Genomic DNA, 16,544 nt, shown 5'->3' on the forward strand with positions numbered 1-16,544 from the left:
ATGGGGAGGGGGGAGGGGAGAGGGATTGCAAACGGAGTTATACCTGATGTAAATGATGAGTTGATGGGTGCAGCACACCAACATGGCACAAGTATACATATGTAACAAACCTGCACGTTATGCACATGTACCCTACAACTTAAAGTATAATAATAATAAATAAATTTTAAAAAAAAAGAAAAAAAAAAAAAGAGCCACTTCAAGATTTTTCACTAGTAAGAATGCCAGTGATATTTTAATTTAGTTACTGTATGTGAGATGAGCTAAATAGGAAATCTCCAGAAAAATGACCTTCAGTGTACGCAATGGAGAAAACTGGAAATGAACCAACTCAGGTACAGACCTAGGATTCCCTACACCTCAGGCCAGTTCAAAGATCGTTGCGTCTTTTTAAAAGTGAAACATTTATCAATATGTTTTTAAGGCGAGTAATTTAGGTTTTCCTAGTCCAGACATTTTTCTTTTCCTACCTTATTTTTTCTCCTTTTTTCCCTTAACATCTTGCATATGCCGTGGCTAGTTGTGATCAGTTCTTAAAGCTGGAGGAGACATCTGTTGCTGAGCGTTGGTCACTGCTCAGTAACCTGCCTGTAAGTTAATAATGGCAGGCGATCACCGAATAATAACTGTTACTTTCTTCATAATGTCCCTGAAGCATTATTAAATGTGGCACTTACAGCTCCTTATATGCAATTTACCTCTGTAAAAGGTCATCTGCAAATACAATACTTAAAAATATGCCACAAGGAAGTGTGCAATTACACGCTGAGCCATTCATTACCAGCACATGCCTACACAGAATACGTCCCATTTTAAATTTAGCCACTACCTCTTAAAACTGGCAATGGAGTTGTCTTTGATACATCTTCACAGCAGAAAACATCCTGTCTCCCTCACTTTTCTGCATGTTGTAAAGCCATACCTTCGCTCCAAAATGCTAAGAAATCAAAGGCTGATACTTTGATTTCTTAGTTATAAGTATATACTTTGATTTCTTAGTAAGCAGGTGATACTTACCCTCAGTGAGTCCCGTTGCTCTTTCTCATCCCTGAAAGATAACAAGGGTATTCATGCTTCTCCCAGACTCCCCAGGTGCACCTACCCTAACCATATTTTAGTGTTCTCCTTTCAGCAGTATCTTATGCTCTGGACTTTCCTCAATTCCTGCTCTTCCCCAAAAAACCAACATGTCAAGGAGGTTCCAGGTTAAGATGGTGGATTAAAAATACAAATCTAATTTTACATCCTTTGTATTAGTCAGCTTAGGCTGCTATAACAAAATTCCATAGACTGGGTAGCTTCAACAACAGCCATTCATTTATCACAGTCCTAGGTAGACTATGAGGCTGGGAAGTCCAAGATCAAGGTGCTAGAAATTTAGTTACTAGTGAGGGCCTCTTCCTGGCTTTACAGATAGCAGTCTTTGCACTGTATGCTCACATGAAGACAATGATGCCTGTTTTTTCTTTCTCTTTTTATAAGGACATTATAATTCTGTCATTGAGACCTCATCCTAATGACCTTGTCTAAACCTAACTACCTTCCAACGTTCCCATCTCCAAATGCCATCACATTGGAGGTTATAACTTCAACATACGAACTTAGGCAACACAAACATTCAGTCATAACACCTTCTTAAAACATCTCTAAATTTAAAACAAAAGGATAAAAAGATGTATAACCACAGAGAGAATGAGAATATAAAAAGTAGCAAAAGCAAAAATATTTTGGAACCTGGAAAGAAAATTAATGAAAGACAGCAAAGTTCTGAATCTACAGTGAATAATGTAAAAAATCAACTTAATTTATACCAGATAATCCTCAAAACTTGCAGGAACTGATAGCGCCACATATTTATGAAGTTAGCAGTGAAAGGGGGCTCTTAAAATGAGGAAGAATCAAGTCAAGAAGTAATCATGTCTCTAAATATCATCTCCAACTCCATATCATTCAATCATGGACCCTCACAAACCAAGTAGAAATCTGGAGATCATTTTTTCTATAAAGAGGATAAAAGAGAGGGTGATGGTTAATTCTGAAGCAAAAGAAGCAAGAACAAGATGTTCTAAAAAAGAAAATTCAGAACACAAATTAGAGCAACTCTTAGAAATCAAAAGTATGGTGGCAGAAATCAAAACTTTATAGAGAGAAAAAAAAACTTGAAGAAATTTCCAGAAAATAGAGTACAAACATAAAACTAAGAAAGAAGAGGTAAGTAAACTAAAGATTCAACCCAGAAAAACAAATTTAAGTTATAACCATTCCTGCAAGAGAAAATGAAGAAAATGGATAGAAGAAATCGTGAATAAACTAGTTCAAAAAAATTCCCAAAACTAAAAGACAGTTTTCATATTGAAAAGTCTCACAAGGTCCGGTGCAGTGGCTCATGCCTGTAATCTCAGCACTTTGGGAGGCTGAGGTGGGCGGATCACTTGAGGCCAGAAGTTTGAGACCAGCCTGACCAACAAGACATGACAACACGTCTCTACTGTAAAAAGAAAAAACTGGCTGAGTGTGGTGGTGCCCACCTGTAATCCTAGCTACACCAGAGGCTGAGGCATGAGAATCACTTGAACCCAGGAAGTGGGAAGAGGAAGTTGCAGTGAGCTGAGATCAAGCCACTGCACTCCAGCCTTGGCAACAGAGTGAGACTCCGTCTCAAGAGAAAAAGAAAAGAAAAGTCTCAAAAAAACCCAGGAAAATGAGTAATAAACCAAGGCATAATATTGTGACAATTTAGCTTATTGGAGACATTAGAAGATTTTAAACACATCAAGATAAAAGGAAACTAAGACAACTGTCTTCAGAGTTCTCAAAAGTGACCTTGGACACTGTATTAATGCTTTCAAAAGTCTGAAGAAAAACAATCACCAGGGTAGAATTTAATACCCAGCTAAACTATCAGTCAAGAATAAAAATAAATTGAAAATATTTTGTAACTAAGAAGATCTCAAGTTGTTTATCTCCTATACACACCTTTCTCTGAAAAACTACTGGAAATTTTCATGAAAACGAGGAAGAAAAGTAAGAAGCAAAGAAAATTCCCAAAATGGTGGCAACAAAGGATCCCAGAATAACTTTTGTGTACCAAATAGAGAAAGCAACCAATCCAGACTGAAGCAAGTTGAAAAATGTGTAGCAACGGCCTCATATTGACAGCCAGCTTTCCCTCCAGAGTGAAGTGTTAAGCATTCTGAAATTAAAGAAATAATCACTTTGTTGGTGACATGCATCATGATGACAGTGAATGGCTAATAGTAAATGACAAGATAACAAGGAGTTACGTTCCTATCAGAAACATTCACATCAAAGCCTAGCGTCTCTGCTTTATTTAGTGTCCTGGCAAGAGCTATATAGCCTTTCTATAAACTACAATGCAGAAGAAAACACAAATCCACTTAGATGAAAGAAATTCTCCAATGTACACAGTTGCTTATATATGTATGGAATATTTCTGAGGGATTTCTTAACAAGCTGGTAGCAATATTTACTGGTGGCTAGGTGAGAATAGGTTGACTGAAGACTTAATTTTCACAATTTAACCCTTTGATACTTTTAAAAATATATAATATGTTCTTCTATTGCCTACTACAGAATAAAATAAAATATATTTCCTAAAAATTATTATAAATACACATACTTTGGCTCCAGCTATTTGCTTCTAGGGATTTATCTAACAAATATACCCAAACATGTACATGATGACATGGATGGGAGATTATTCATTGAAATATTGCTTGTAATACCAAAACACTGGCAACAATAAAAATAATTATCAATAGAGCAAGAGTGAAATAAAATGGAAGCACTACATGAAAGAAATCAGAGCAGGCATATAAGTAACCTCAATAATGTCAATGAATTAAACACCAATTTCCAACAAACATGAAAAGATGCTCAATGACATTAATTGGGGAGATACAGAGTAAAATATCAATGAGGTACATTTTCATAACTATCAGATTGACAGAGTCTTATAATTTATTCATTATGATATGAGGAAACAGAAACTCTAATTTTACCTGAGTTTGCCAATATTTTGTTGTCAGAAGCTATATATACCCACATTTCCAGCCAGGGCATTTAATACTATTCAATATGAGATGTCAAAAATGCCCAATCATCTTCCCATGAATCCCTCAGACACCTCTGACCTTCCCCATTCCAAGAAGTCTCTCTGGAAATGCCAGGCGCCATCTTCACTCTCGGCGCCCTGCGGCCCCCTTGTGCCTTGTCCTGAAACACCGAGCCGCGTGCACAGCCCACAGCCCTGATCCCTGCTGGTTCGTCTACTCTTCATTCTTTTGGCATTGGAATTTTTTCTTTCTCCTCATCTTTAATTAGTGAAACCTACTGCATATGGTGCACTACAGTTTTGGTTTGTTTCTGTCCACCTTCAGTGGTTGCTCTGCTCTGACTTTTTTTTGAGGTGGAATCTCACTCTGTTGCCCAGGCTGGAGTGCAGTGGCTCTATCTCGGCTCACTGCAACCTCTGCCTCCCGGGTTCAAGTGATTCTCCTGCCTCAGCCTCCTGAGTAGCTGGGATTAGAGGCGCCCACCACCACGCCTCGCTAATATTTTTGTATTTTTAGTAGAGACATTTTGAGTTCCTCCGTGCCAGCCAGATTTTTTTATCTGCAAGTTTCACGTTGGTGAAACTCCTGACCTCCTGATCCGATACTCCTGACCTCGTGATCCGCCCGCCTCGGCCTCCCAAAGAGCTGAGATTACAGGCATGAGCCACGGCGCGCGGCCTGGTATGACTTTTCTGATTCTGCACTTGGTGCTTATAGATGACAGCAGCTTGACAATGAGGTTTGTGGGAGACGAAGTGAGAAGGAGAGAGGATGCAGAGATCTAACATTTATTGAGCCGTAACCACATATCTGTCATCATATAAAATTTATTTTATTTCATCCTTCAAATAACTTTGAAAGGAAGATAATATTATATTTCCCCTTTTACAAATGAGGAAACAGGTTCTTGCTTATGTATTTTTTCTTTTCTTTTTAATTGTGTGATTTACTGGGCAGGAGGACAAAGAGGATTCACAGCAAGGGCAGCACTTCTCAGTCAGCATTTTAAGAGATTGTACTTGAAGAAAAAGGAAAGCACTTTTGTAGTTAAACACAGTTTATGCAACCTAGCCCCTCCACTGTCACGTCGCTGACCTTTCTCCTTTATTTCTTCCCATCCTGGATCTACCCACTGTGCTGGCCATCTTGGTTTCCTCATATGCTCCAGAAATGTCCCTTCCTCAGAGCCTTTGCCTTGCTGCTTCCCTCGCCTGAATGTCTTTTCCCCCAGGGGATCCTTCACTCACCTCCTTCAGGTCTATGCTCAAATATCACCTTAAAGTAACCACTAACCACTCAACTTAAAATGGCAACTCCTGCTGGGCGTGGTGGCACTCATCCACAGTCCCAGCTATTTGGGGGGCTGAAGTGTGAGGGTTGCTTGAGCCCAGGAGTTAGAGGTTGCAGTGAGCCATGATTGCACCACTGTACTTCAACCTCATGACAGAGTGAGACCCTGTCTCAAAAATTTTCTTAAAGGGCGATTCCCCATCAGAGCCTTCCTATCCTCCTCTCTTTATGATTCTCCATAGTACTAATCATGATCTGATACATCAGATTTTTGTTTATTTACTGTGCACTCACTGTCTGCCCCACTAGAATGTAAATTCCACAGGGCACAGACTTACCTGACTGCTCACTCCCTGTACCTAGACCATTTCCTGACATATTATAGATGTTTCATTAATGCTCATTGAATAAAATAAAGTGAAGTGAATTAATCAAGTTTAGGAAATTTTGAGTTCCTCCGTGCCAGCCAGATTTTTTTTATCTGCAAGAGGAAGGGCCTTTAGTACTTCTGTAAGTATTTTCAATCACCAAGAATAGAATCTAGCATGCACAATTTCCCAAACTCATGTGAACATACAACCTTCTTTCCATGGAGCAGGTTGCAAGTGCTTGTGCTTATGCTTTGGGAAATGCTTCTTTAAGCTTTCAAGCACTTATGCATAAACAGAAACAGAATTGTAAAAGCAGATTTTGATGAAAAGGAAAAAGAGGAGGACACTAGAATTCAATGTGTCTGCAGTGAAGTGAGACAGCCATTTCACTCAAGCGTTCATTTATTTGTTCAGCAAGTATTTTTTGAGTGCATCTGATGGGCCACACACCTTCCAGACATAGAGACTAGGTAGAGATCAGCAGCAGCTGAGGTCTCGGCTTCACAGAGCTGGCTTTGCTGACTGCTTTTAGTCCTATGAAATTCAGAGGAAGATCATTCCAAGCCTGTGCCCCTCTCCTTTGAAGACTTTTCTTTCTGATTAGAAAGATACAGAAATGTAATTAACCCCTGGATGAGGGTGCCACATGCAAATTTGTGAGCCAACAGGAGGTATGGATTTCTCACCTGCTCTGATTTAATCCCTTCAGGATCCATACCATAATCAATATCCTGCCACCTGGAAGGCATGACTGAATGAACCCAGACAAGCACCATCGATAGCCTTGCACTCTTTTATCATGTCTTCTTTTGGAGCAAGGGAGAGGATCACAGTGCAAAAGGGAAGAGGCTGGTTGGAAGATGAATTGCTAGGAGGTTGTTTTATCATCTGCAGGAGCCACTAAAAATAAATAAATTAATTAATTTCATTTTGTAAAAAAAGGATCCTCTTCCTGATAAACAGAACAGGGCAACAACATATTGTTCAGTGAGTTATGGTGGCTAAAATCTCACTCTGAAAATTATTTGTCATGGCAACGGGTGAGTGTCACCCCTGAAGCCAGCAGCCTGAAGCAGATAGATTGTTTCAATTATCTAATTTTCACAATGAATGAACTCTGCTTATAGGAAATCCATAGGTGCTTGGCAGTGGGAAATGGCAGCTGTGACAAGTTCAGAGCTGGGAGATCTACATTCTCTCTCAAAATATAGAACAGGATTGTCACAGAAGTAAAAGGAAGAAGAGCAAGAGAAAGAAGGAAACTCATAAAACTTCTCTCTTTGTCTTAACTCCTGGCTCTGCATTTTCTTTCCAAATTGTCCACTCTTGTCTGGTTCAGAGAAAGCTACAGGTAGGCATGTACTCGCACTGTCTAACTGTCTCCCTCTTCTTTCTGTGCCTCTCACAGTGCTTTGAAAGTTATACACATGTGGCCAGAAAATGTCTACCTTGGCTTCAATGAACTCCTTGGCCTCAATGGAAACTGCTGTTTTGAAAACTGATTTTCACATTAAATGTTTGGTAAAATTGTGTATAAAGCTCTATACCAAACAAAAAATTCAGTTACCCTTCATTTAGATAACCTCTCTTGTGTCTTCTTCTGACATAGTCAGTTGTCTAGAGCATATTTAGGGGACCAAAGGTGTCATTAATTTTCTGCCTCACCCAGATAGATGTTCTTGGTTTAAATGAAGCCAGGAAAGAGGCAAGACTTGTGGATGGTGCACTCTCATCTTCCAGCCCACCCCTCAGGGGCCTTTGACTCACTGGCATAGTCCTTTGCTCGTTCCTACTCTCTTAGCCCAAATAGGGCTGATACAGCTCTAATTTTGTCTCCCTTTCTCCTGTTCCAGTTTCTATACCTCGGTTTCACCAATCCCTACATATTCTGTGTGTGATTTTTTGAGGGAGGCCATTTCAACCAGAATGACTACCAAGAAATGACTTCCCCAAAGTAATGGGATTTTATGGTGAAATGCCAAGAGAGTTTGGAAATGTGTTAACATTGAGTGGTGGGTTTTTTTTATTTATTTTTATTTTTTTTGGTAACCAGCGAGGGTGAGGAATAAAGCTTACAATCACACTGTATGTAATCAACCTTTCCAACCAAGTCTGCTTTTTAGGATGACCCTCAGCTCCAAAGGAAATCACTACCCAGACTACATCTTACATTTTCCTGAGATTCTCAATGCATTCAGAGCTTGACTCCAGTGGAAAAAAAAAACTCAGTCTCTACACTAATTTTTTTCTAATAATTCTCCACACTGACTTTTTTCAGGTAGATTTAGAAAAAGAAGAATTTTATTTTAACGTAATCTCATTTTGGGTAGGGCTAATATTGTTTAAGTTGGTTTGTTTTCAAAATAATAGTTACTGAATCCCAAAAATGAACAGAGACTTAAGTGTTCAGTTATGCATCACTTCAATACCCTTGTTTGGCAAAGTTCAGTTTACAAAGCAAAACTCAAAAATGATTTACTTTTTAATAAACTGGAAGAACACCCAAGGAAACGATTGCCCAAAGTCTGCTTCCTGGTGTACGCTGGATGCATCTTCAGAAAATCTAGAGCCATATTTTCTTCCAAAGACTCTGACAGATAAGAGAAGCTATAATCATCGGTGTATCAAGTTTTGGTCTCATGAGAATTTCTGATCAGTCTCTTTTCAGTATCTGTTCAAAGAGCATGTGTCTTCAGTTCAATAGTTTAAACTCTAATGATCAAATCAATAAATTTTTTTTTGTAAATTGCTGAGAGGGAAGGCATAGACAGACTCAACCTTTCACTGATATTTTGTTTACAGTGATGAAAAAAAAATGCCATCAGGTGAACCAGAGTCTTTTTTTTTTTTTTTTTTTTTTTTTTTTGAGACAGAGTCTCATTCTGTAGCCCAGGCTCAAATTCAATGGCTCAATCTCAGCTCACTACAACCTCCACCTCCCAGGTTCAAGTGATTCTCCCACCTCAGCCTCTTGAGTAGCTGGGACTACAGGTATACGCCACCATGCCTGGCTAATTTTTATATTTTTAGTAGAGATGGGGTTTCAACCATGTTGGCCAGGTTAGTCTCAAACTCCTGACCTCAAGTGATTCGCCTGCCTCGGCCTCCCAAAGTGCTGAGATTACAGGCGTGAGTCACTGTACCCAGCCCCGAGAGCCTTTTCCTATCAGGCACATAGCATTTATTAGTGAGAGGTTGAGGACTGTTTTGTTTTTGTTTTAAAGGAAAATATATTGAATAGTATTCTTGGATGTTCTGCATCATTGTCCCTTTCCTTAGATGCACTGGGATTTTGATGAATTCTTTGCCACAAAATCAGTATATTTGATGAGGATGCATATTAAACATGCTACAGAATTTGTAAGACACGTTGGGAATAAATGCAGTTGCACTCCTCCAGAGAGTCAGCGTCAAGTGAGAAGTCTGGAAAGTCAAGGGTAAGATGTTTTAAGTTTTCACAAATCCTACCTCTGGGTATTTCTACAGAATAATTGCAATCAGAATCTCGAAGAGACATTGACACGCCCATATTCATTGTAACACAATCTAGAATAGGCAAGATGTGAAAACACTGATGAATGAATGGACAAAGAAAATATTGTATATACATACAATGGAACACTGTGCAGCCTTAGAAAAGGAAGGAAATTCTGCTATGTGCAACAACATGGATGAACCTTGAGAATATTCCGCTAAGTAAAATAAACCAGTCACAAGAATACCAATTGTGCATGGTTTCACTTACATGAAGTATCTCAAATGGTCAAATTAATAGAATCTAAGAGTGGAATATTGGTGACAAAGGCCTGGGAAGAGAAGAAAATGGAGAGTCACTAATCAATGGATAAAAATTCTCAAACTACATGAATGACCTCTAGACATCTGCTGTACAACATTGTACCTATAGTCAACTCAACTTATATATTTGTTGAGGATAGATCTCATGTTGTGTTCTCATCAAAATAAAATAAAACATGGTATAATAAAATATATGAGAAGTCTTCATGGAATTTGGAAAGTTATCTCTATAAAAAATGGGATTACTCTTGACTTCACACGACAGTAGCAGTAAGGGGAATGTTAGATGAAGGCACAGTTGGTATATCTATCAGACTTCTATTTATACTTTTATTCCCAAAGTATGTCATTTTACATTCTTAAGTTCTATGGCTTTAGGAAATTCCAGAGGCCTGACTTCTTGTCAATTGCAACAAACATTATATTTTCAATGTTGATTAATTTATAAATATTTCCACTTAGTCTTCAACATTATATAGGCCAAGACAGGAAGTTGAATTAGGCTTGGGCTGACTCTCATGGAGCTGTATACAAAGAGTTACAGCTATTCTACAGAGATACCTATCAGGACACTACAGATTTTTAAAATTGAGGATTTTTGAAAGCTTTCATTAAAGCAGGCTTTGAGCACAGGCTCGGACTACTAGACAGGGCGATCAGAGATCAAATTTAGAACAATGGGTCTGAGGTCAGGTTGCAAGGGCTGAACCCGGGTAAGGACATGAAATAGATGCTCAGCAGTGGGGCAGCAGCCAGCAAACCCACTGAGCAGTATGAACACCCAGCAAGGCTGTGCCCGTTTATCTGAGGGCTGAAATTGGGTATCCCAAACAGTGGCTTTAAAAATAAAGGTAAGTAAAATTGACAGATGGCACAAGATGCCACTTTTTTATTCATTCAATAAATATTTATAACACCTCTTAAGCGTCAGGCACTCTGGTAGGGGCTGAGGATATAGTGGTATATAAAACAGCCTTGATTCTTGCCTAACTGAGTTTATAAACCAGTGGGAAGCTAGGCTTTAAAAAAATCATCACAAGTAAAATATACACTAGCAACAGTCCTCATCTTAAGTTCTAAGTATGAATGTATATTTTTATTTTAATCAGGGGAGACTTTCTGGGGATGCAGCTTTAAACTGAGACCTGAAGGGAAAGTAGAGGTGAGACAGAGACCAAGGAAGACTGTGAAGGCAGAGGTGTGAGCTAGCACGTGCAGAGGCTGCAGCAGGGGGAAGAACTTGCTGAGTCCCAGGGTTTTCTGAAGTCCAGCATGGCTAGATAACAGTAAGTAATGGAACAGGAGAGCCACAGACATGAGACCGGGGATACTGCTAGGCCCCTTAGGAGCCATGGTAGGCTTTTGGATTTTATGCCAAGTGCAATGGAAAGTCATTGGAAGGTTTCAACCAGGGAGTCAATTGATTAAGTTAGCATTTGTTTCAAAAGCTCACCATGGCTTTCTAAATTGGAGCAGAAAGGGTAAGCAGAAAGAGCAGTTAGATTTCTGCATGGTCATTCGAGAGTTAAGAGTGGTGGTTTGGCAGGACCAGTGGGGATGGAGAGAAATTAGTGGAAGTTTTGTTTGGTTTGTTTTGTTTTGTTTTCCAACTGCCCCCTGCTATGGCAGAGAGATGAAGCCCACCAACCCTGTTTTTAGTCCCACCTTGGGTAACTAGCCCAATTTCTGTCTCCTAGTTCCATCTAATTGGCCCATGAATATCAGAAAAGAGGACTCAAGACCACTCTAGCAGTTACTTAGATTAGTAATCCTCAGAGAAGCTTTTGTAACCAAGATTCACTTGAAAAACCGTACCTCTATTTCTTTTTAAGCTAAAAGGCAGTTTATGGTGAGCAAAGCAAAACCATTGCACACTGCTAATTCTTTTTGCATTTGTTTGACAGGAGACTTCTGAAATACTAGAGCCAAACACACTGGGACTGACCTAACCACAGGAAAAGCAATGTTGCTGAATTGAAAGCCTGCAAGAAATTCGTCATTTATTATTAATGTCACCGTGAGCACCGAAGGCTTTGATATGGATGCTGAAGATACTCGCCTGCTTTCAAGCAGGCACGACAATCTCACACCCTCTTTCCTCTTGCCTAAGAGCATTTAATTCATGGGGAAGAAAGCATTTTCTGTAGCTTGCCCTCCAGACCATCATAATAACAGAAGTTTTGAATGCAGAAACAAAATTATTTCAAAGGGGGTATAAAATTTGCTCTCAGCACAATCTGGAAAATCACGAGATTTAGTAGAAACAGGGCCTGAAAAAAGAAATGAGTTTATGAGCAGGATTGCAGGGCACACCCTGTGTCACTTACATGTGAAAACCGTGTTCGTTGTCTAACCTCAAAGTGCTTCATTCTTTACCTTACTTCCAGGTGCCCCAAAAGGCAGAAAATTTTTAGGACCTTGATGGTTGTTTCCAGTTCTTCCAGTACATACACAGGATTATGTACAACTACATCACATCCACTAGCTCAGCTAATGCTGGGGACCTCTTGATGACTCTGGCAAATCAAGGATGCAGTGGGACATGGAGTGGCCAGAGCCATCACTTGGGACTTCGTACAAAGACTACAGACTACAGAGTGCACACCAGGAAAGCAGAGACACACCACTGTCCTTATCTTGCCAGCAACTCATGTGAACAACTTTGCTTCATAAGCTCCCATGCCCAGTCTGCTAGGTCTTCCCACTGCCACAGAGAATATTTATTCCTATAAAATAGAGTTAAAAGGGGCTCTCTTCATTCACTCCTTGCATTGGCTGTATAACATTTATTTATTCATGACTGACTTAACAAATATTTGAATGCTGGACACTAGGCTCCTTAGACAAGTTACTTAACCTCTCTGAGCTCCAGAGGTCTTATATGTAGACTGGGGATCATAACCCCATTACCAGGTGATTGTGACAATTAAAGAGGTAATTTTTTAAAGCACCAAGCACATTGTCTGGCAATCAGTAGCTGCTCCATTTTTTCCCTTTCTCTTGCCTTGCACCTGCACCTGTCACTCCTTCAGCATTTTTTTTTTTCTTGTCCCTGAACTTATGCCCTCCTTAGAAAAACAGGCAGCTGCACGAGGCTTGGAGCTGCCAGGAGAGGGTCTATATCGAACATTCAAGAGCCACCTCTGTGCTCAGGGGAGAATAAATAGGAAACCCGTGCAATTCTCTGTAGTCTCCGATAAACATGGGACTCGATTGGCCTGGTAACACATCTCCATGATGGCGAGATGCAATTATGTCCCCTTTTCTGTACTGATGCTATTGTGATTTCTAATTGATGGCTTTCGGGAGGTCAGGGAAGTCTTGTTCCTTTCCTGTGGGGACAAAAATTGGACATGTTCTGTGCTCTTAAAGGGAGAGCTTTCTTGGCTGACTTCTGGATTGCCTACAAAGGCACAGTACTCTGAGGGGCAGAGGCTCTTGTTATTTGCAAAAGTACCTCAAAATATCAAGCAAGGCAGACCACACAGCCACTGAGAGAAATAAAATATTCATTGGAGGACATTACTAGGAAAGAAACAGCACAGTTAATTTCACAAAAACTCAATGATAATAGAGGCACAAAATTAATCATGCAATAGTGTTATGACTCCTGAGCCTCAAAGCCAACATAAAATAACTGAGGAAAAAAAGAGAAAATAAAACAAACATGTGCCCTGCATAGAGAGCATACACGACTAGAGGCTGATTTTCAACTATCTGCAAATTCCAGCAATGCAAAATCATGACTAGAGCTCTCTCATTTACTTAGAAAGACAAATCTTAACACATTTCACTAATGTTAATGCCAGTAGTCGTATCTTGTTTGAATATACTTGACAGAAGTTTTACTGAAATAGGAAGAAAGAGCAAAAGGCTGGCAAAGTGAGAATGAGTTAGTTGCGCTAGCCCTGGGTGCAAATTTTGCAGACTTCATAACCCACATGTTTTCCAAATACAGCGCTTGGTAAGTCTAATTTTTCATTCTTCATGGCAGGGATCGTTAAGAAAAACTTTACCAAACAAGGTCCTGAACTGTAGAATGTAGGGCCTAAAACAGAGTGGCTAAAACTAAGGGAGTAGCTACCATTTCCTGAGCATCTACTCTCTGCTAGGTCCCACACAGTGCACTTACATATATTACCTCCTGAGCCACCTGTGTGAAAGACCTTGAGAAGCAACAAAGTGAGCAGGCAGGAGAAATTGCCAAAGAGTCAGAAACCTCAGGTTTCAGTCCTGCCTTTGAAAAATCTCTATGTGATATTGAACAAGTCATGCACTCTTTCGGTGCCTCAGCCACCCCAGCTGTGAAATGGGGGAAGTGATCCTTCTTGTGCCTGCCTCAAATGGTTTATGAAAGAACAAAATAAAATCAATAAAGCATACAAAACAAATGTAATGCAAATCCCAAGGGTTTTTTTTTTTCTTCTTTTGTTTTATTTTGCTTTTGGAATCCTTTGAACTTAAAATTCTGATCAAAAGAATAAATGAATTCTCTAAACCTGTGGAAAGATGGCCTCAGCCTCCTGCCACAGTATTTGCAGGGACTAGGGGATTAAATTTCTCCTGCTTTTCTGATTGATCTGACCTTACAGGGCTTCTTATTATGCATGCCTTGCTCTAATTATGATGCTCGTGAAATGAAGGGGAGGTTAAGAAAGTGGTTTTGTTTTGTTTTGTTTTTTTTGCAGGAAGCTTGGAGTCTCTCCAGGTATTTAAAGCGATTGGATTTGTGAGCTAACACTCATCTATTTTTCCAACTCCAGCAACACCCACGTACTCTCACATCTTTATATTTCAAAATGTGATAGTAGCCAAATCATTTGCTTCTGCATTTTCCCTCTTCAGTGAAACCCAGGTCCGCTTGCCCCCCTCATTTTAAGTGCTCCATAGGGGCACATCTGTGTGAACTCCTATAGGCATTTGGCAACCAGAGGTATGAGATAGAGGCCTTGACTCGTCTGATATCACTGCGTAGATGGTAAGGAGTATGTGATACAAATGATATTATCCCACCCTTTCGTGGAATCTGAACATTTTAGATTCCAAATAAACCTTCCCAGTTACTCAGTCTGACACCCTGGCTGCGTGGATGAGAAAAATTTGGTCCAAGGAGATTCAAAAGCTCATCTGACATCTGGACCTGGAAACTGTGTAACTTCCCTCTTTCTTCTCCCCACCTAAGTCAGGAGTCTTCCAACTGGGTGACAAGGAGCAGGACAAGGGCTTGCTTCCTATGACTGCTGAGAGAAGTAGTAGGAATATTCTGAAAGCTGAGTTACAAAACCAGGAACAGGAACACCAGGGGGGCATGAGGATGCTTTCTGTGTTCCCCTAACAGAGTCTATAAGAAAGAGACAATGAAATATACATGATCCCATGACAAATGTGTTTGTTTTTGCTCATATAACCGAAGACATAAGACATAAGGCATGTCATGTAGGACTCAAAGAATCAGAAAGCATTAGAGAAATAAGGCACTGTGTGTCAGTAGTCAAGAAATGTGATGTTTAAATACATAACCAAAACAGAGATCTAAGTATTATTCCTTATTTAATTCCTATTTCATAATGGTCGAAAATTAAAGACTATGATAAGAGAATCACTTCACAAAATGTAAAAATTTGGCAGAAAAACTCATATTTTCAGTAACATGCAATTTATTTTGGTTTCTTATTTTTAATGAATGATTTTTATCTCAAAGTAACCCATTTACATGGTTAGAAAATATTAAATAATAAAGAAAAGCTCAAGTTGAAAAGCAATCTCACATTACCTCTTCCCCACTTCCTCACACAAGGCAACTACTTTTGTCTTTTTTATTTGTTTTTATTAATAATTATTATATTGCCAACTAATAGTCTTAATCAATATTTCTTGGTTTATCAATTAATCACTTTTGAAATTGGCTGTATTTTGTGTTTTTATTGTCATCAGGTGAACAATTAGATATTTGAGTAAAGAAAATTGAATAGGTTTCCTGTCTACAGGGCTTTTACGACTTTAGAAGGCCATGGACATTCACTGAAGAAATAAAAGTTAGCTGATCTAGGCAGTAGGTAATGGGTCATGTTATTTATTTGTTTATTCACATATTTATTTATTTAGCTCTATATTTTAATTTTTTCCAAGTTTCTTATAGAGAGTATTTTACTCCTAAAATTAGGAAAACTTACGTATCTTCTCTTTTCTGTTGTTCGTTAAGAGAGGGATCTCACTATGTTTCTGGACTCGAACTTCTGGGCTCAAGTGATCCTCCTGCCTCAGCCTGCCAAGTATCTGGGACTACAGGCACGTGCTACCCCACTTGACTTAGAAAAACATATTTTAAACTTTAGAAAGACATATGGTTAGAAATGGTGAAATAAAGACACATATACCACCAAGTGAAAACACCACAATGAGAGAGAAAGAGTTCCGTCTTCATTAAAGTTAGAAAATATCCACAATCCATATGTTAAACTTATATCGTTTATGGAAGACACAAGGATAAAACATGATAATATGTACCTTTATGTTCTCATTTGACAGAAAACCTTTGACGTTATGTAGCAAGGACTTGAAGTGTCCAAAGTACGATTCCCTTATTTAGGAGAGCAAGGTCAAGGGTTTGAGGGAGCTATTGACCCAGCACTGAATTCTCACCCCTGTAAGGTTTAGGGAAGAGGAACAAATGAGGAGATCTGTAGGCATCTATCTACTCAAGGGGCCAGATTCTGGGGTGGCCTGGGTAGGTTTTTTTGCCTTGCAGCTACCTCTAATGATCAGCTGAAGGAAAATAAACACATAAAATACTGAAGGGAGAGAGAGTGAGAAAGAGGAAGGAAAGAGGGAGAGAGAGACTTGTGACATACAGGACTAAACAACTTGGCACAGAGATTCCGCCTCCTCAAGGGGCTGCTGGCCTCCTCTGAGAGCACAGAGCACACACACCCCGGGGCAGAGTTGGCGAGGCGCTTAGAAACAACAAGCCTGGATGAAACTGCCTTTCTGCTGGTTCACTTCACTTCAC

General features: G+C 39.5%; 1 long non-coding RNA gene across 1 annotated transcript in view; it reads right to left on the bottom strand.

The window, feature by feature from the left end:
- The window catches only part of LOC139356961 (uncharacterized), a 45,417-nt gene that overhangs the window by 17,414 nt on the left and 11,459 nt on the right, over positions 1–16,544 (bottom strand). Inside the window, exon 2 of the long non-coding RNA XR_011609519.1 lies at positions 1,018–1,048. This is a non-coding gene — a long non-coding RNA (uncharacterized lncRNA). The remainder of the gene's footprint in view (positions 1–1,017; positions 1,049–16,544) is intronic.

This window comes from Macaca nemestrina, chromosome 11 (assembly GCF_043159975.1).
Source record: "Macaca nemestrina isolate mMacNem1 chromosome 11, mMacNem.hap1, whole genome shotgun sequence".
Classification (NCBI taxonomy): Eukaryota; Metazoa; Chordata; class Mammalia; order Primates; family Cercopithecidae; genus Macaca; species Macaca nemestrina.